Below are 21,638 nucleotides of genomic sequence, written 5' to 3' on the forward strand. Positions count from 1 at the left end.
GCGCGGCTGCCCCTTGGCCCCTTCTCCTCTTCCTCCACTAGGCCCACTAAGGCCCATTAGGTCACCGGGGGGTTCCGGTAACCTCCCGGTACTCCGGTAAAATGCCGATTTCACCCGGAACACTTCCGATGTCCAAACATAGGCTTCCAATATATCAATATTTATGTCTCGACCATTTCGAGACTCCTCGTGATGTCCGTGATAACATCCGGGACTCCGAACAAACTTCAGTACATCAAAACTTATAAATTCATAATAAAACTATCGTCGTAATGTTAAGCGTGCGGACCCTACGGGTTCGAGAACTATGTAGACATGACCTACAACTATTCTCGGTCAATAACCAATAGCGGAACCTGGATGCTCATATTGGCTCCTACATATTCTACGAAGATCTTTATCGGTCAAACCGCATAACAACATACGTTGTTCCCTTTGTCATTGGTATGTTACTTGCCCGAGATTCGATCGTCGGTATCCAATACCTAGTTCAATCTCGTTACCGGCAAGTCTCTTTACACGTTACGTAATGCATCATTCCGTAACTAACTCATTAGCTACAATGCTTGCAAGGCTTATAGTTATGTGCATTACCGAGAGGGCCCAGAGATACCTCTCCGACAATCGGAGTGACAAAACCTAATCTCCAAATACGCCAACCCAACATGTACCTTCGGAGACACCTGTAGTACTCCTTTATAATCACCCAGTTACGTTGTGATGTTTGGTAGCACCCAAAGTGTTCCTCCGGTAAACGGGAGTTGCATACTCTCATAGTTACAGGAACATGTATAAGTCATGAAGAAAGCAATAGCAATATACTAAACGATCAAGTGCTAGGCTAACGGAATGGGTGAATGTCAATCACATCATTCTCCTAATGATGTGATCCCATTAATCAAATGACAACACATGTCTATGGTTAGGAAACATAACCATCTTTGATTAATGAGCTAGTCAAGTAGAGGCATACTAGTGACGTTATGTTGGTCTATGTATTCACACATGTATTATGTTTCCGGTTTAATACAATTCTAGAATGAATAATAAACATTTATCATGATAAGAGGAAATAAATAATAACTTTATTATTGCCTCTAGGGCATATTTCCTTCAGTCTCCCACTTGCACTAGAGTCAATAATCTAGATTACACAGTAATGATTCTAACACCCATGGAGTCTTGGTGCTAATCATGTTTTGCTCGTGAGAGAGGCTTAGTCAAAAGGTCTACAACATTCAGATCCATATGTATCTTGCAAATCTCTGTGTCTCCCACCTGGACTTGGTCCCGGATGGAATTGAAGCGTCTCTTGATGTGCTTGGTCCTCTTGTGAAATCTGGATTCCTTTGCCAAGGCAATTGCACCAGTATTGTCACAGAAGATCTTCATTGGTCCCGATGCACTAGGTATGACACCTAGATCGGAAATGAACTCCTTCATCCAGACTCCTTCATTTGCTGCTTCTGAAGCAGCTATGTACTCCACTTCACATGTAGATCCCGCCACGACGCTTTGTTTAGAATTGCACCAACTTACAGCTCCACCGTTTAATAAAAGCACATATTCGGTCTGCGATTTAGAATCGTCCGGATCAGTGTCAAAGCTTGCATCGACGTAACCATTTACGACTAGCTCTTTGTCACCTCCATATACGAGAAACATATCCTTAGTCCTTTTCAGGTATTTCAGGATGTTCTTGACCGCTGTCCAGTGATCCACTCCTGGATTACTTTGGTACCTTCCTGCCAAGCTTATTGCTAAGCATACGTCAGGTCTGGTACATAGCATTGCATACATGATAGAGCCTATGGCTGAAGCATAGGGAACATCTTTCATTTTCTCTCTATCTTCTACTGTAGTCAGGCATTGAGTCTGACCCAACTTCACACCTTGTAGCACGGGCAAGAACCCTTTCTTTGCCTGATCCATTTTGAACTTTTTCAAAATTTTATCAAGGTATGTGCTTTGTGAAAGTCCTATTAAGCATCTTGATCTATCTCTATAAATCTTGATGCCCAATATGTAAGCAGCTTCACCGAGGTCTTTCATTGAAAAACTTTTATTCAAGTATCCCTTTATGCTATCCAGAAATTCTATATCATTTCCAATTAATAATATGTCATCTACATATAATATCAGAAATGCTACAGAGCTCCCACTCACTTTCTTGTAAATACAGGCTTCTCCAAAAGTCTGTATAAAACCATATGCTTTGATCACACTATCAAAGCGTTTATTCCAACTCCGAGATGCTTGCACCAGTCCATAGATGGATCGCTGGAGCTTGCACACTTTGTTAGCACCTTTTGGATCAACAAAACCTTCTGGTTGCATCATATACAACTCTTCTTCCAGAAATCCATTCAAGAATGCAGTTTTGACATCTATTTGCCAAATTTCATAATCATAAAATGCGGCATTTGCTAACATGATTCAGGTAGACTTAAGCATCGCTATGGGTGAGAAAGTCTCATTGTAGTCAACCACTTGAACTTGTCGAAAACCTTTTGCAACAAGTCGAGCTTTATAGATAGTTACATTACCATCAGCGTCAGTCTTCTTCTTAAAGATCCATTTATTCTCAATGGCTTGCCGATCATCGGGCAAGTCAACCAAAGTCTATACTTTGTTCTCATACATGGATCCCATCTCAGATTTCATGGCCTCTAGCCATTTTGTGGAATCTGGGCTCATCATCGCTTCCTCATAGTTCGTAGGTTCATCATGGTCAAGTAACATGACTTCCATAATAGGATTACCGTACCACTCCGGTGCGGATCTTACTCTGGTAGACCTACGAGGTTCAGTAGAAACTTGATCTGAAGTTTCATGATCAATATCATTAGCTTCCTCACTAATTGGTGTAGTTGTCATAGGAACCGGTTCTTGTGATGAACTACTTTCCAATAAGGGAGCAGGTACAGTTACCTCATCAAGTTCTACTTTCCTCCCACTCACTTCTTTCGAGAGAAACTCCTTCTCTAGAAAGGATCCGAATTTAAGAACGAAAATCTTGCCCTCAGATCTGTGATAGAAGGTGTACCCAACAGTTTCTTTTGGGTATCCTATGAAGACACATTTCTCCGATTTGGGTTCGAGCTTATCTGGTTGAAGTTTCTTCACATAAGCATCGCAACCCCAAACTTTAAGAAATGACAACTTTGGTTTCTTGCCAAACCACAGTTCATGAGGTGTCGTCTCAACGGATTTTGATGGTGCCTTATTTAACGTGAATGCGGCCGTCTCTAAAGCATAACCCCAAAACGATAGCGGTAAATCAGTAAGAGACATCACAGATCACACCATATCTAGTAAAGTACGATTACGACGTTCGGACACACCATTTCGTTGTGGTGTTCCGGGGGGTGTGAGTTGCGAAACTATTCCTCATTGTTTCAAATGTAAACCAAACTTGTAACTCAAATATTCTCCTCCATGATCAGATCGTAGAAATTTAATTTTCTTGTTACGATGATTTTCCACTTCACTCTGAAATTCTTTGAACTTTTCAAAAGTTTCAGACTTGTGTTTCATTAAGTAGATATACCCATATCTGCTCAAATCATCTGTGAAGGTGAGAAAATAATGATATCCGCCGCGAGCCTCAACATTCATTGGACCACAAACATAAGTATGTATGATTTCCAACAGATCAGTTGCTCGCTCCATAGTTCCGGAGAACTGCGTTTTAGTTATCTTGCCCATGAGGCACGGTTCGCAAGTACCAAGTGATTCATAATCAAGTGATTCTAAAAGCCCATCAGTATGGAATTTCTTCATGCGCTTTACACCGATATGACCTAAACGGCAGTGCCACAAATAAGTTGCACTATCATTATCAACTCTGCATCTTTTGGTTTCAACACTATGAATGTGTGTATCACTACTATCGAGATTTAATAAAAATAGACCACTCTTCAAGGGTGCATGACCATAAAAGATATTACTCATATAAATAGAACAACCATTATTCTCTGACTTAAATGAATAACCGTCTCGCATCAAACAAGATCTAGATATAATGTTCATGCTCAACGCTGGCACCAAATAACAATTATTTAGGTCTAAAACTAATCCCGATGGTAGATGTAGATGTAGCGTGCCGACCGCGATCACATTGACTTTGGAACCATTTCCCACGCGCATCGTCACCTCGCCCTTTGCCAATCTTCGCTTAATCCGTAGTCCCTGTTTCGATTTGCAAATATTAGCAACAGAACCAGTATCAAATACCCAGGTGCTACTGCGAGCATTAGTAAGGTACACATCAATAACATGTATATCAGATATACCTTTGTTCACTTTGCCATCCTTCTTGTCCGCCAAATACTTGGGGCAGTTCTGCTTCCAGTGTCCAGTCTGCTTGCAGTAGAAGCACTCAGTCTTAGGCTTAGGTCCAGACTTGGGTTTCTTCTCTTGAGCAGCAACTTGTTTGTTGTTCTTCTTGAAGTTCCCCTTCTTCTTCCCTTTGCCCTTTTTCTTGAAACTGGTGGTCTTGTTAACCATCAACAATTGATGCTCCTTCTTGATTTCTACCTCCGCAACTTTTAGCATTGCGAAGAGCTCGGGAATAGTCTTTTCCATCCCTTGCATATTATAGTTCATCACGAAGCTCTTGTAGCTTGGTGGCAGTGATTGAAGAATTCTGTCAATGACACTATCATCAGGAAGATTAACTCCCAGTTGAATCAAGTGATTATTATACCCAGACATTTTGAGTATGTGTTCACTCACACTATTCTCCTCCATCTTGCAGCTATAGAGCTTATTGGAGACTTCATATCTCTCAATCCGGGCATTTGCTTGAAATATTAACTTCAACTCCTGGAACATCTCATATGCTCCATGACGTTCAAAACATCGTTGAAGACCCGGTTCTAAGCCGTAAAGCATGGCACACTGAACTATCGAGTAGTCATCAGCTTTGCTCTGCCAGATGTTCTTAACGTCGTCAGTTGCATCAGCAGCAAGCCTGGCACCCAGCGGTGCTTCCAGGACATAATTCTTCTGTGCAGCAATGAGGATAATCCTCAGGTTACGAACCCAGTCCGTGTAATTGCTACCATCATCTTTCCACTTTGCTTTCTCAAGGAACGCATTAAAATTCAACAAAACAACAACACGAGCCATCTATCTACAACAAACATAGACAAGCAAAATACTATCAGGTACTAAGTTCATGATAAATTTAGGTTCAATTAATCATATTACTTAAGAACTCCCACTTAGATAGACATCCCTCTAATCCTCTAAGTGATTACGTGATCCATATCAACTACACCATGTCCGATCGTAACATGAGATGGAGTAGTTTCAACGGTGAACATCAATATGTTGATCATATCTACTATATGATTCACGCTCGACCTTTGTCGTCTCCGTGTTCCGAGGCCATATCTGTTATATGCTAGGCTCGTCAAGTTTAACCTGAGTATTCCGCGTGTGCAACTGTTTTGCACCCGTTGTATTTGAACGTAGAGCCTATCACACCCGATCATCACGTGGTGTCCCAACACGAAGAACTTTCGCAATGGTGCATACTCAGGGAGAACACTTCTTGATAATTTAGTGAGAGATCATCTTAAAATGCTACCGTCAATCAAAGCAAGATAAGATGCATAAAGGATAAACATCACATGCAATCAATATAAGTGATATGATATGACCATCATCATCTCGTGCTTGTGATCTCCATCTTCGAAGCACCGTCGTGATCACCATGGTCACCGGCGCGACACCTTGATCTCCATCGTAGCATCGTTGTCGTTACGCCATCTATTGCTTCTACGACTATCGCTACCGCTTAGTGATAAAGTAAAGCAATTACAGGGTGTTTGCGTTTCATACAATAAAGCGACAACCATATGGCTCCTGCCAGTTGCCGATAACTTTGGTTAAAAAACATGATCATCTCATACAATAAAATATAGCATCACGTCTTGACCATATCACATCACAACATGCCCTGCAAAAACAAGTTAGACGTCTTCTACTTTGTTGTTGCAAATTTTACGTGGCTGCTACGGGCTGAGCAAGAACCGTTCTTACCTACACATCAAAACCACCATGATAGTTCGTCAAGTTAGTGATGTTTTAACCTTCGCAAGGACTGGGCGTAGCCACACTCGGTTCAACTAAAGTTGGAGAAACAGACACCCGCTAGTCACCTGTGTGCAAAGTATGGCAGTAAAACCAGTCTCGCGTAAGCGTACGCGTAATGTCGGTCCGGGCCGCTTCATCCAACAATACCACCGAACTAAAGTATGACATGCTAGTAAGCAGTATGACTTGTATCATCCACAACTCACTTGTGTTCTATTCGTGCATATAACATCAACGCATAAATCCTAGGCTCGGATGCCACTGTTGGGGAACGTAGTAATTTCACAAAAATTCCTACGCACACGCAAGATCATGGTGATGGCATAGCAACGAGAGGGGAGAGTGTTGTCCACGTACCCTCGTAGGCCGTAAGCGGAAGCATTATGACAACGCGGTTGATGTAGTCGTACGTCTTCACGATCCGACCGATCCAAGTACCGAACGTACGGCACCTCCGAGTTCAGCACACGTTCAGCTCGATGACGATCCCCGGACTCCGATCCAGCAAAGTGTCGGGGATGAGTTCCGTCAGCACGACGGCATGGTGACGATGATGATGCTCTACCGGCGCAAGGCTTCACCTAAACTCCGCGACGATATGACCGAGGTGGAATATGGTGGAAGGGGGCACCGCACACGGCTAAGGAACGATCCGTAGATCAACTTGTGTGTCTAGGGTGCCCCCCTACCCCCGTATATAAAGGAGCAAGGGGGGGTGCGGCCGGCCCTAGGAGGAGGCGCGCTGGAGGAGTCCTACTCCCACCGGGAGTAGGACTCCCCCCTTTCCCTAGTTGGACTAGAACTTGGGGGGAAGGAGGAGAGGGGGGAAAGGCAAGGGGGGGCGCCGCCCCCCTCCTCGTCCTATTCGGACTTGGGGGTGGGGAGGGGCACGCGGCTGCCCCTTGGCCCCTTCTCCTCTTCCTCCACTAGGCCCACTAAGGCCCATTAGGTCACCGGGGGGTTCCAGTAACCTCCCGGTACTCCGGTAAAATGCTGATTTCACCCGGAACACTTCCGATGTCCAAACATAGGTTTCCAATATATCAATCTTTATGTCTCGACCATTTCGAGACTCCTCGTCATGTCCGTGATCACATGCAGGACTCCGAACAAACTTCGATACATCAAAACTTATAAACTCATAATAAAACTATCATCATAACGTTAAGCGTGCGAAGCCTACGGGTTCGAGAACTATGTAGACATGACATAGAACTATTCTCGGTCAATAACCAATAGCGGAACCTGGATGTTCATATTGGCTCCTACATATTCTACGAAGATCTTTATCGGTCAAACCGCATAACAACATACGTTGTTCCCTTTGTCATCGTTATGTTACTTGCCCGAGATTTGATCGTCGGTATCCAATACCTAGTTCAATCTCGTTACCGTCAAGTCTCTTTACTCGTTACATAATGCATCATTCTGTAACTAACTCATTAGCTACAATGCTTGCAAGGCTTATAGTGATGTGCATTACCGAGAGGGCCCAGAGATACCTCTCCGACAATCGGAGTGACAAACCTAATCTTGAAATACGCCAACCCAACATGTACCTTCGGAGACACCTGTAGTACTCCTTTATAATCACCCAGTTACGTTGTGACGTTTGGTAGCACCCAAAGTGTTCCTCCGGTAAACTGGAGTTGCATAATCTCATAGTTACAGGAACATGTATAAGTCATGAAGAAAGCAATAGCAATATACTAAACGATCAAGTGCTAGGCGAACGGAATGGGTCATGTCAATCACATCATTCTCCTAATGATGTGATCCCATTTATCAAATGACAACACATGTCTATGGTTAGGAAACATAACCATCTTTGATTAATGAGCTAGTCAAGTAGAGGCATACTAGTGACGTTATGTTGGTCTATGTATTCACACATGTATTATGTTTCCGGTTTAATACAATTCTAGCATGAATAATAAACATTTATCATGATATGAGGAAATAAATAATAACTTTATTATTGCTTCTAGGGCATATTTCCTTCAAAACAAACTCCAGTACCTTGTCCATTTCCATGATTGGGTCAAAGCAGTCATACTCCACAGATAAAATTGCTAATCCAGTTTTTGCTCTGTTCTACCTTGGAGTATTACCATCTTTATATTAAGAATATCATGGGAATTGCACACCATCCTATGAACTCTTGATACAGTGATACTTCTCGCCATCATTATTCATTCCTCAGTTCCGTGTTATTGTAACCGGAACACCGAGAAGTGAATCGTGATGTGTGAAATCTATACTCCTAGCAACTCTGTTGCTTGGTAGTTAAATGGACAATAACCTTATTCTTAGCATGTTGATTATTGAATCATCGCCCTAAGGTTGATCGTGCTACCTAGTCCTTATTTTCGGTGCACTCTCCGATCAATGAGTTAGGATTGTGTCAATCCCTTGCTCTTTTGATCATATTGTCTTACCCTGAAAAACAAGATTGTTCTTGAGCTTATTAACATATCGGTGGTTCATGATTTTCCAAATATCTTCTCGGAAGTATCACCAGGTCATCACCTGACCACTATGTTGAGTTCATGATCAAGTTGGCTTTCTTGTAAACCATCGCTTATCCAAGAATCTATGTTGGATACCCCAGAGCTAGTTGGTCAAGCTAAACAACAACTTGGAGAGTTGAAAGATAAAAGCTTGTCTGACTCAGTTCGTTCCAAGGGATATCTTTGTGTGTGTGTATTGAAGGAAGCTGGTATTTTGATCAAATTACCCTCATGGTCAGTTAATGGATCTATCATCTTATCCAATCTTTGATTTAGGTATAGGTTATCGCCAAATCAAATCAGAACCAACGATATTCGTAATGTTTTCTTACTCGTGGTTGTTTCCTCGGGCATACACCATTACATCTTTTGGTCTGACCAAGGCTATCACCTTGTTCACATAATTGTAGAATTCCATTTATATGGAAACCAGGATGAATTGTTGTTGAGCCCATCGACAACATCCTTATCTTCACCATAATCTTGTTGAACATTAAGCTAGTATTGGAAACTTTTGAAAGCATTTCTTCATGCTAGCTCATGAAGCATATGTTCGGATGAAAGAAGTGACTCTCTCTAACTCATGTGCATTTGATGCAAGTTGCCGCCGTGGGTTCAAGAAAGTTAGTTTTGCTTCCTCTGGAATTGTCCCAAGTTAGTCACGCATGTACGAAGTACTCTATGGTTTGATAGGTTGGCCGCCTCCGTTCTATATGTGTTTGCTAGCACACCAAGCCACTGATTGACTTGTTCAGGGAGAAGAAGTTCCTTCTTAAGAGCTAGACTTATGTAAGGATTTCGATATCCTCGATGATGGTTCCCCACCTGAACTCGGTAGTGCTTTATTATAAGACTACTACTGGCCATACTTGTCTGGGACAATGTGTTCACATGTCTGTAGCAAAACCAGCTCATGTTTTGGAGCTTACTACCGTAGTTCATTCCTCGAGAATTTCGTAAGGTCATCTTGTCGATTTGGGTTGCAAAATTTCATTTTACATTCTAGACTCGATGAGTCTAGATTATTCTAACACCAACCAGATCTGAATCTCACGCAGATATGATGGTTGGAACGTTTCCCAAGAATTATAATATTGGTCTCTCTGTAACCCGGTAAAGTGGATGTCGTGGCCAACACACCCAGCTGGAAGACCTGTTATTATAATATCTTTATTGAAGAAGTTGGCCACCTCCCCATAAGGACTTCGTAGGAATTACTCCCTAGTTGTGTCTTATGACTTTTGTGCTTCCGAAGTCCGACCTTTACTTGATGTTCTAGATATCAAACCATATCTATGAATGGGATATGCTAGTACATCAAGGAGAACATTAGAAGAGGAGTGCTAAATGTCTCTCGGTCGATCATCTAGATTTTGTCCCCTTGGTCTCGCTAAGGTGAAATCTGAGAAAGTGTTATCTTCCTTTGCATCTGCATCGTCCATCGCTATTCATCATGGTAGTATGTTGTGTTGTCAGCACACTTGACACGGATGTTGATAAAACCTTGATGATTGTGGAGATGCTCAAGTTCTTGAGAGCATGCACAAGCACTAGGTGTTATCATCAGCACTAACTGGGATTGCTCCTAGTTTTCTCGGTTATGCTATAACTCTTCAACAGTGGGCTCACTCTCTACTTTTTAGCTTCTTCCCAGTTACTAAAATCATCCCTTGTGTTGTTTTCAACAAGGTATCCACATCATCTATTCTAGTCCGAGTATGCCATTCTACCAAACCCCCTCCAAACAATCGCTTGAGAATTGCCCTAGGCTGGTTTAGAGAGTCTCAATGATCTCTATATCAAAGGTAATTCTTTTTGCCACTTAAGGTAATAATCTACAAATCACCTCCTCTAAGATGTCTCGTATGGTATCATGGCAACTCAAACTCTTCGCTACGTTGACAACCGTTCACCACCCTCTTTAGTGTGGAATTTTTGTCTACCTAGTGAATCTTCGTCGTCTGTCTCCCTCCATCCTCTGGATGTACGCTTCGTGCCTCGGCTCAAGAGATGTTTCAATGTCTCATTCTGTGAGTTGATCTTGAATTGCTCGATCTTTGAGGAGATCGATTCCTGTAGAGTTTCTTTCTGTCGTCATCATCTTGGATGAAGATCTCGAAAGCAAAGACGTCAAGAACAATTTGAGTCAACAAATCAACAACCTCGAGAAGACAGTTGGATCATGAAGTTTGTGATACTTAGTGTCCCCCTTGTCTTCTTACCTCACGTCTTGAATCTCGGGATGAGATTCTTGTTTAGTGGGGGTGAGTTGTCACATCCCTAGTTCTGACAATGCCTGGGCTAGCTTCATGTATGCCTCATGTCTAAATTTATTGGAAACCTGAAATGGGGGTGATCAAACCCTAGCAATTTAAAATCCAAATAGGTCCAGCTTAAAAAAATGCATTCCATAAACCCAAAATGCTTCCATCAATGTTTGGTGATTTTGGCAAGGCCTTGGGTCCAAACCAAAAATACTGAACATTTTTGTAGAATATTTTGGGCACTGAATTTAAATCATTATTGTATTTGCATTGGCATTATATTCATAATATGTGGAATATATTTCAAAATACCCTGAAATAATTTATGTGCATTTGGCTGGGTCCATTGTGGCAACATAAATATTTCAGTGGAGTTTGGCACTAGTTTTAAATTTTGCTTAGATTTAAAACAGTGGCAAAGATTTAAATAAAAACAAAAAAACAGAAATAGAAAAGGGAAGGAACATACCTTACTTGGACTTACCTTGAGGTCCACCAGAGACACCAGCCCACCTGCGCAGCCCACCTGGTTGGCCCAGCTGGCAGCCCAGCCAACTAGCCCAACCCACCACCGCAGCCCCCTCTGTCGTCTTCCTCCCCACGCCAGTAGGTAGGGAGCGTGGTCGCCGCGCGCGCACCAGCTCCTGCTTTCACCGCGACACCCCGGCTCTTCTGAACGCGCCACGGAGACGCCCGAGTCCTTCCCCCCTGTTCCCCTTGCAGCTCTCTCTTCTCCTCCTCTACCCCCTACCCTCTCTTAGTTTGTGGGCGCCCGAGGCCGCCGACGAGCACCGCCGCAGCCGCAGCCGTCCCCGTGCCTCTCCGTTCTGACCCCGCCGTCCGCCTCGACGCCGTGAAGCTTTCCCCTCAGCAAGCGCAAGCCCGGACGCCCTGCAACACCGACACCACCATCGTCTTCCCCCTCGGGATCCGACCACCACCATCGTCGATTCACCGCACGCTGGACGCCCCCGAGCCTGCCGAGCTTCTCTCCGACCTCGCAGTGAGCTCCTGATCCCACCCCTCTCTTTCCCATTGTGTTTGCGAGCTCTAGGCCATAGCTCCGTCGCGGCAGAAGTCCGGCCGCTGCTGACCTTGTCGCCGCTGCCGCTACGGATGCTGCAGTCTGCGCCCGAGTGCGTCATCTTCCTCACCTTGCTCCCAGGGGCCGAACGCACCTAGTAGCTTGTCCGTAGCTGCATCATAGCCCCCTAGCCACTCGAGGCCGAGCTCCGGCCGCCGCCTCGCTCGCCGCAGTTCCAACGAGACCAGCCGCGCGCTCTCTTGACGCCGGAGTTGGCCGGACGGGCATCGCCGCCGCGCTCCGGTTATCGCCGGAGTTAATCCGATGACAAGGTAGATTAGTTAGTGCTAATGACCCTGCTAATTAGCCCCTTCTCTCACCTACACATGGGCCCCACGCCCTTAATTAATATCAGTTTAGTTCTTGTTAAGTTTAACTAACCATAATGGCCCCACGCGTCAGCTTTGACCGCGTTGACCTGGATGTTGACTGGGCCCACATGTCTAGTTGACTTGATGATGTGTCTGTTGACCCGGCCCCACCTGCCAGAGACACTAGCCAGCACTGTGTCATTGACCAGTGGACCCCACTGGTCAGGTTTGACCCGGGGCAGCTCTGTTGACTTGCTGATGTCATTCTGACGTAGTGCTAACGCAGTAAATCTATTTTTGGATTTAGCTTAATTTTAAATAATCCAAAAATTGCAGAAAATATCCAAAACTTCTAAAAATCATATAAAATCAACCGTAACTCCAAATGAAACAAATTATATATGAAAAATGATCAGAAAAATCCAATCTATCCATCTGTACCAGTTTCAGGCATGATAGAACAACTTATGACTACTGTTTAGTACAAATCATATGAATGGCATTTAAATAACCACATGTAGAGTTTGAATTTGAATCTTGGATTCAAACCAACTTCATTTAATCTGTTGCTAGTTGCATTAGCTCAAATCACAACATATTGACATGTCATGATCATGCATCATATTGTGCATTGCATTGATTGTGTTCTCCCTTGTTTGCCGGTATTTGTTCCCTCTCAGTAGACGATGTTTCGGTGATGAGTTCGATGACACCGATGAAGAACTATATTATCTTCAGATGTGCAGCAAGCAAAAACCCCCTTGTTCATTCCGATACAATCCCACTCTCTCGCTCCAGCTCTCTTTTACTACATTAGGACAACATTGATTCATCTGTTACTTGCTGCGGTAGATGAACCCCTTTATCCTCTGCATGACCTGCCGTTGCCACAGTAAATAGATGAAACCCACTAGCATGAGTAGGAGTTGTTTGAGCCCCGATGTGCCTACTCATTCATGCTTGTTCGTCATGTCTGCTATGCTTAGAGTTGTGTCAGGTCTGATTCATCGGGGATGAATTGGATCATTGATGAACATGTCCTACTGTGTGTGAGCTAAGTGTGTGAACACGATTTCGTAAAGGTAGCGATGAGAGGCCATGTAGGAGTACATGGTGGGTTGTCTCATTGAAGCCGTCCTCAAGAACTGAGTTCTGTGTTTGTGATCCATGAAACAGTTACTACCACGCATTGGGCCCAAAACCAATGGACCCTCTCAGCTTCTTAATCACCCTTGTCCTCTGTCTAGGAGTTGCAAGTAGTTTCTGGTGTTTGTAGTATGCTGGAGGTGCGCAGCGCTGACCGGAGGGGTGGGCTGTGATGCGGTAGGCTCGTGGCCGGGTATGCCGGGCGCCCGTTTGGTGTCGCGGAACCCTGTACACATCGTTCGGGGCCGTATGTGGAAACCTCGGCCGGACTCCCTGCGGATGGAACCTGAATAGGCGATGAACCTGGACTAGATACTTGAGTGGTTAGGTAGGTCGTAGCCGACACCCTCGTTGGGCTTCCCCTTGAAGGTTGCGTGAAGAGCTTGTGTGAAGAAGTACACCCCTGCAGTGTTAAGATTATCTATTCGAATAGCCGTGTCCGCGGTAGAGGACTTCTGGGTTGCCTATACAGTTCATAGACAAGTAAAAGTAGATACTTTAGAATACGCAAGATAAGCGTGAGTGATATGGATGGTGTTCTCGTAGGGAGACGGGAGCGGATCCATAGTGGTGTATTGATATGGTGAATATGTGGACTCGTGTGCGCCACCTCAAAATAGTTACTTGTAGTCGTAGTTCAGGATAGCCACCGATTCAATGTTGGCTTGCTGCAGTTAAACTCCACCACCCCCTTTGTTGATGATGATGCATATGTAGTTAGTTCTAATGTAAGTCTTGCTGGGTACATTTGTACTCATGTTTGCCTATTTTATGTTTTGCAGAGAGACCTCGGTCTCATTAGTAGTTCCACATGGACTTCGACGTTTTCCTTGTTACCTCAGCTACGATCTTGTGCCCTCGGCAGGATCTGGTAGATAGTCAGGCTTCTCAGCCTTTTCCATTTGTTAAGCGTCCGCTTGTGCTTTGACTTGTATGCTCTGAATGCTGGGTCGAGAGACCCATGTTTGTAATATCTCGCCCCTTGGAGCCTATTGAATAAAATACTTGAGTTGTAGAGTCATGTTGTGATGTCATGTTGTATTTGCACATATCGAGCATATTGTGTGTATGTTATTGAAATGCTTGGTATGTGTGGGATCTGACTATCTAGTTGTTTATCCTTGGTAGCCTCTCTTACCGGGAAATGTCTCCTAGTGCTTCCACTGAGCCATGGTACCTTGCTACTGCTCCGGAACCCTTAGGCTGACCGGCATGTGTCCTTCTTCGTTCTTGTGTCTGTCGTTTCGGAGAAATGTCACGCGATGAATACCGGAGTCCTGTTAGCCCGCTACAACCCGATTTACCGGAGTCCTACTAGCCCAGTGCTACAGCCCGGATTCACTCGCTGATGACTGACACGTTCGTTGCTGGGTCATGTATGCCTGTCCCCGTAAGTTAGTGCCACTTTGGGTTCATGACTAGCCATGTTAGCCCGGGCTGCTTGTCATATGGATGCTAGCAACACTATCATATACGTGTGCCAAAAGGCGCAAAGGGTCCCGAGCAAGGTAAGGTGACACCCGTGGAATACCGTGCGTGAGGCCGCAAAGTGATATGAAGTGTTACATCCTAGATCGGTGTGGCTTTGAGTCGGGGTCCTGATAGGTTGACGAGACTTACATTGACAACAATGCAGCTCACTTCCCAGGAGTTCATGACAGCTTCAGATTGACTGGAGTTGACCAATTTGTTGGCTAGAAACTCAGCAAGTGGAATGATGAGATAGTGATGCGGTTCTACTCCAAACACATTTTACCCAGATGGTAAAAGTTTTTGGATGACTGAGGGCACAAGGTACCAGTCTACAGTTGCTGAGTGGGCCAACCTTATCAAAGCCTCTAAAGAGCAAGAGGATGACACAGATGTGTATGCCAAGCCAAGGAAAGGGCACAACTCCATGGCACACATGTACAAGGAGATTCGTGATGTTGCCTTGGATAATCACAAGTTTGGCTTTGTATACTATCTGCTGTCTGGACTGCCCACAATCAACACTATCCTCACACACACATTGTTTCCCAAGTCTAGAGATGACAAGATGATTAGAGGGCATTCCATCAATTTGCTGCACATGTTTGACATTCCAGAGAAGTTCAAAGTGATGACATTGATTGTAGAGACAATTAGGAGGACTGCTGCTGATCTGAAGAGATCATGTGGATATGCTCCACACATTCAAATGCTCATCAACTCCAAGATGGGCAAAGGCACATATCTCTTGGACAAGGAGCACCTTCCCCTGTTGCCTGAATTTCAAGACAATGAAGTTGTCATGGATGCTACACATCCTACTTCAATATAGGCTCAAGAAAAGGTATCAAAAACTTCATCAACTGCTCACCTCAAGACCAAGCAGGATCAGCTTAGCTATCTGCTTGAGGCCACTGTCAGAATTGAGAAAGGATTGACAACCCTGACTCAAAATCAAGAGAGTCCTGAGAGGATCATCGAGACAAAGTTATATGATCTAGACTTGAAGGTCACAGAGATCCAGAATGCAGTTGAGCAACTCCAGGATGAAGCTGAAGAGAGAAGAGGGAGAGCTACCACTGAAGCTTTTCAAAGAGTGCCAAGGCACTATCGGTGTCAAAACCGGCGGATCTCGGGTAGGGGGTCCCGAACTGTGCGTCTAGGAGTATGGTAACAGGAGACAAGGGACACGATGTTTTACCCAGGTTCGGGCCCTCTTGATGGAGGTAAAACCCTACGTCCTGCTTGATTGATATTGATAATGTGAGTATTACAAGAGTAGATCTACCACGAGATCAAGGAGGCTAAACCCTAGAAGCTAGCCTATGGTATGATTGTTGTAATGGTTGTTGTGTCCTACGGACTAAAGCCATCCAGTTTATATAGACACCGGAGAGGGCTAGGGTTACATAGAGTCGGTTACAATGGTAGGAGATCTACATATCCGTATCGCCAAGCTTGCCTTCCACGCCAAGGAAAGTCCCATCCGGACACGGGACGAAGTCTTCAATCTTGTATCTTCATAGTCTTGGAGTCCGGCCGATGATGATAGTCCAGCTATCCGGACACCCCCTAGTCCAGGACTCCCTCAGTAGCCCCTGAACCAGGCTTCAATGACGATGAGTCCGGCGCGCATATTGTTCGACATTGTAAGGCGGGTTCCTCCTTCGAATAATTCATAGAAGATTGTGAACGCCAGGATAGTGTCCGACTCTGCAAAATAAATTCCACATTCCACCGTAGAGAGAATAATATGTACAAAACTTCAATCCGCTGACGTATTTTGTAGCATGACGTCACACCACTACCAAGCCTTTACTTGAATCATTTTTTACTATACCACCTCAGCGCGTTTAGCGAAGCGGTTTCCTTGGCACGTCTTGTCGAAGCAGAGATCGTGTTCCCCTTATTCCGGGATTCTCATCAATACGGACGTGGGTAACCCAACCGCGCCATTGATGGTGGCGCTTGGGAGATAAGCGAGTTTTACCAGGCCGGTGGGGGCGCATAGTTTCCGTCCGCCCATATATAAGGGGATAAGGATCCACCCTTTCACCTATGCCTTCTTCCACCTTTGCTTATCCATCTCCGCGCACTCGAGCTCCAGCGCCCAAGCCCGCACATCTCGTCTGAACCTTCTCCAGTCATGTCTGGAGCGGGAGGCAAGTGGATGACCTCCTCCATTACGGAGGGGCACATCGAAAGACTGCGCAGCGCCGGATATCTATCCGGCAACATCGCGCACCGGCTGCCCGATGAGGGGCAGCTCATCCCCACCCCCAGGCCCCATGAGAGGGTCGTATTCCTTCCCCACTTCCTCCACGGACTGGGCTTCCCATTGCATCCCTTTTTCCGGGGGCTCATGTACTATTACGGCCTGGATTTCCACGACCTGGCGCCAAACTTCATCCTCAACATCTCGGCATTTATCGTCGTGTGCGAGGCCTTCCTCTGCATCCAGCCTCACTTCGGCTTGTGGCTCAAGACCTTTAATGTCAAGCCAAAGGTGGTGAAGGGCACTCAAGCGGAGTGCCGAGGCGCCATGTTGGGTAAGATACCCAACATCGTCTGGCTCGAGGGTGCCTTCGTGGAAACCATCAAGGGATGGCAATCGGGGTGGTTCTACATCACCGAGCCGCATGACCCTAAATGGGTAGCGGCCCCCGAATTTTGATCTGGAATCCCCACGCGGCTCACCTCATGGAAGGAGAGTGGCCTGATCTGGGGTGATTCGGAGGAGCTGACCGGACTCCAAGCCTATATCCAGAAGCTGGTGAACAAGAAGCTCAATCTTGTCAACGTGATCCAGGTCATGCTCATCCGTCGGATTCTCCCGTGCCAAGAACGGGCATTTAAATTGTGGGAGTTCAATCCGGCGTAGCACCAGACCTTGAGCAGGCTCTTCGACACTAGGTACGAAGATGCCTGGAAAGTGCTCTTCAAGGGCGCCGAAGCTCCCGCATCCGCCACTGAAGATCGCGGATTTCGCTCCCAGCGTCCAGCTGACGAGGTAAGTGATTCTACCCCTTTACGGGACACTTGTTTTTAATAGTTCGACCGTATGCGGGATTTTATCTCCCTTTTCCTTTGACAGGACTGGATGAAGAAGGCCGAGCAGTTCATCTGTCCGGCTCCCATGCCAGAAAACCAAGTAGATGCCCGTCTAGCGGGGCTGCTGGTTCCGGCACCGCATGTGGTGCCGGAGAAGAAGGCCAAGAAGGAGGTCACGGGTACTCGAAAGAGTTCCCGTTTTCAAGTGTCCGATGACTCCGAGGCGGACTCCTCCCCCGAAAACGAGGAGGAGAAAGAGGACTCTCTCCCAGAGGAAGGAGAGAGGAAGAGGAAGGCTTCCCCAACAGGGGAGGCCGAAGGGTCCAAGAGGGGAAGGACTATTCCCCCGGACAGCTCCGCCAACGTCAACATTGGCGACGAAGAGTGGCCCTCAAGGGCCAGGCCTTCGGCGAGATCGTACGTATCCGGATTCCTTAATGATTTATAATTTCTCTTTTGTGTCACATAGTGTCCTTCTAATGCCGCACGCTGCCTGTAGTCCGGCCGATGATGATCTCCCCGCTTCATCGAGCGGGTCGTTGGCTCCGTCGGATGTAGACTCCATCCCGACTGCCTCCACCCCTCGCAATGCTGAGGACGCCGAGGTGGGATCCCGAGAAGGGACCCATCAGGAGGAGGCTCCGGAGGCGCCACAAGGCAGCCTCGCGGACTTTGCGCCGGACTCCACGTCGGAACCCGCAGTGGTCCCGGAGTCCGGCCGGCGGTCCCTTCGCAAGAAGGGCAAGACCGTGACGCCGGCAGCCTCCGTCCAACCGGAGGCGCCGGACAACTTGTTGGAGGCGCTCAAAGGCGCTTCCATCGAGGAAGAACATCGCACTATTATGAGTGCGGTGATTCAGAAGGTTCAGCTCGCCAAGAGCGGGCTGACCGAAGCCTGCAGTAGCCTTCTAACAGGCTTTGAGGTAAGAAGTTAAAAATATGCAATGTAATACCGCATAGACAGTAGCCCCTGATGCTCGGTTTGGTGTTCGGAAAGAAAAGCCGAACTGAGGATCTAAAAATATATACGCAGGGTTGCTAAAAAAAATTATGTCAATATGGGTTTGCAGGCTGCACTTCTGACCTCTGCCGCACTGACTGCGGAGGTCGGTGCTTTGAAGCAGGAGCTCGAGCGGTCCGAGCAAGAGCTCGGCCATGCCAAGAAGCAGCTCGAGGACAAAGAAGGTGAGTAACACCACTTTGAATTTTTACCTTGCAGAAAAGGATTTAGGTTGCGACAAAAATAACAAGGATAACATGGGTACTGCAGGGGCCACGAACGAGGTGGCAACCCTGAAGGAGGCTGTGTCCGCGGCCGAACGCAATGTGGCCGCGGAACGAGTAGAGCGAGAGAAGCAGGAGGCGCGGGTGGCGGAGGTGCGGCAAGAGCTCCAGCCTCTTATGGAAAAGCATGAGAGTTTGGAGCGCGACTCAAAGACTCGAGAGTCCGAGCTTGCCTCGGCTCTCGAAAGTGCCAAAGCCGCCAAGGCCGAGGCCCATAAGTCCCTTCAGGAGATTGAGGAGGTGAAGAAGATAGCGGCGGGTAAGGCATTTTTCATGCAAAGCAAGCATGTGAATGTAAATTACCTGTTACTTACACGAATTCGGAGCTCTCCAGGGGCGTTTGCAGATCTGCCTCGCAGCGTGTCCGATGCCGCCGCATTCTACCGAGCCGAGGAGGGGAGCTCAACGGAGAAGGTCTTCTGGTCTCAGTATGCTGAGGCCAGCCATCCGGTACCCCCTAGCGACCAGCTGAAACAGCTGGTCGAGCTCCATAAGGTAGCCGAGCAGGCCATGAAGGGCCTCATAGTCCGGCTGTGGCCTGGAGAGGCCATGCCTGGGAGCTATTTCGGCCTCGTGCGGCGGCTGGTGGATGCGTGCCCCTGGGTGGAGGTCATCAAGCGCTCCGCCTGTATTGAAGGTGCTCCTCGGGCCCTTGCCCGCGCAAAGGTGCACTGGGGCAGGCTGGATGCGGAAAGGCTTATCACTGATGCGCCGCCAGCGGGCAAGGAGTATCGTATGCCTGAGATGTACTATAAGACTGTCCTGAAGGGTGCCCGCAAGATTGCGGATGAGTGCCCCAGAGATGTAATTATTGAGTGAATTCGCAATGGGTTATCCTGTGCGCTGAAAACTTCGTTCATATGCGCTAAGCAACACTTATTGATTTAAAATATTACCTTATGTGCGGCCGTTTATTAAATCTAAGAGATGGCAAGTCGTCGGCTTCAGCCCCCATGCCACGAGTGCTGGGGTGTTCGGGATAAACTTGAGCACTCTTGTTCCCTTTTTTGGGTCCATCTAGGGAGGCGCTCAACACAACGAACAAGGCAACCGGACTTATAATGCTTGAACACTCTCACTTAGCCATAGAATTCTATAATTTTAAATTTCGGCGAAGCCCCTAGTATTCGGAAGACCGAGTTCGGGGCGCTATCCATGCCTTGGCCGGACATTATCCGGTTCTTCGCTCGAAGTGGCATAAGTCTTTAGGGAGTTGAAAAGACCTCTCGAACAGCGACCAGTCTCTCACCTTATCATGACAGTCAGTTTTAGCTTTCTCCACTGAGGCGTTAACCCAGCTCAACCGGGGCGCAATCGCAGTGGTTCTCCCAATGCCACTTTAGCCGACAGAACAGAACGTAAGGTACGAAAACGTGGGAGCTGGGCAAACCCAACTATTGACCCAAGACATGATTCAGAGCCGATTCATATATTGCTATAAGTTCGGGGTGCCGCACTTGTGAAAGTGTTCGGACTTATCACACCATAATGTGGGGAACATAAGCCCCTGGTGTATTCAGCCGTACCAAAATATACGGATGCAAAATGTCATAAATGAACATGTATGTAAAGTAATGCAATTATAGGCAAAAAGTGCTGCATTATTTATTCAAGGAATTATGCTATGAGTGCGGAATGATACAAACAGTGCGGTAAGCAAGGGATTGGACTAATTAGACGTGTCTCCCTCCAGGGGTAGGCTGCGGAATGGTGTATTTAACAAATTTAATGCTCATAATGGAGACCACCTGAGTGTTCGTCGCAGCCTTTGTCCCTCCCTGGCTGTTGCATCGTGAGTTCGGCAGGTTTGCCGCCGGACGGAGCATCTGGTGGACGGAGTCCTGTTTATAAAAAAGAAGAAAAATAAAAATAAAAAGAGCGACACACTTGGGAGCCCCTGGTGTGGTCGAACCGCACTCTGGGTCTGTTGTGGTCGTGCCCCTCCCCCTATGCCCATGGTATCTCCAGAGCATAATGATGTACGCGGAGAGCTTGTCTTGCAATCATGCGATGGTTGGGGTTGGGGCCGCATTGCTACGCGTGCTCGGAACGTGCCAGGTGGTCTTGATTGATGTTGCTCCGGGCGCGTTTGGCCGTGTCCGGTCGTTTAACAGCCGGACTCGAAATTGCCTTAGAAGGCTGCTCTGTACTTCTGCCGCGAGAGCCGCTGTATGTTCCTCCGTTCGGAGGGAGCGTTCCATATTTCCGTTGACCGTGATGACTCCACGAGGGCCTGGCATCTTGAGCTTGAGGTATGCATAATGCGGCACCGCGTTGAACTTTGCGAACGCGGTTCGTCCGAGCAGAGCGTGATAGCCACTGCGGAACGGGACTATGTCGAAGATTAACTCCTCGCTTTGGAAATTATCCGGGGATCCTAAGACCACTTCTAGTGTGACTGAGCCTGTACAAT

This window comes from Triticum dicoccoides, chromosome 3B, assembly GCF_002162155.2.
Source record: "Triticum dicoccoides isolate Atlit2015 ecotype Zavitan chromosome 3B, WEW_v2.0, whole genome shotgun sequence".
NCBI classification, from domain to species: domain Eukaryota; kingdom Viridiplantae; phylum Streptophyta; class Magnoliopsida; order Poales; family Poaceae; genus Triticum; species Triticum dicoccoides.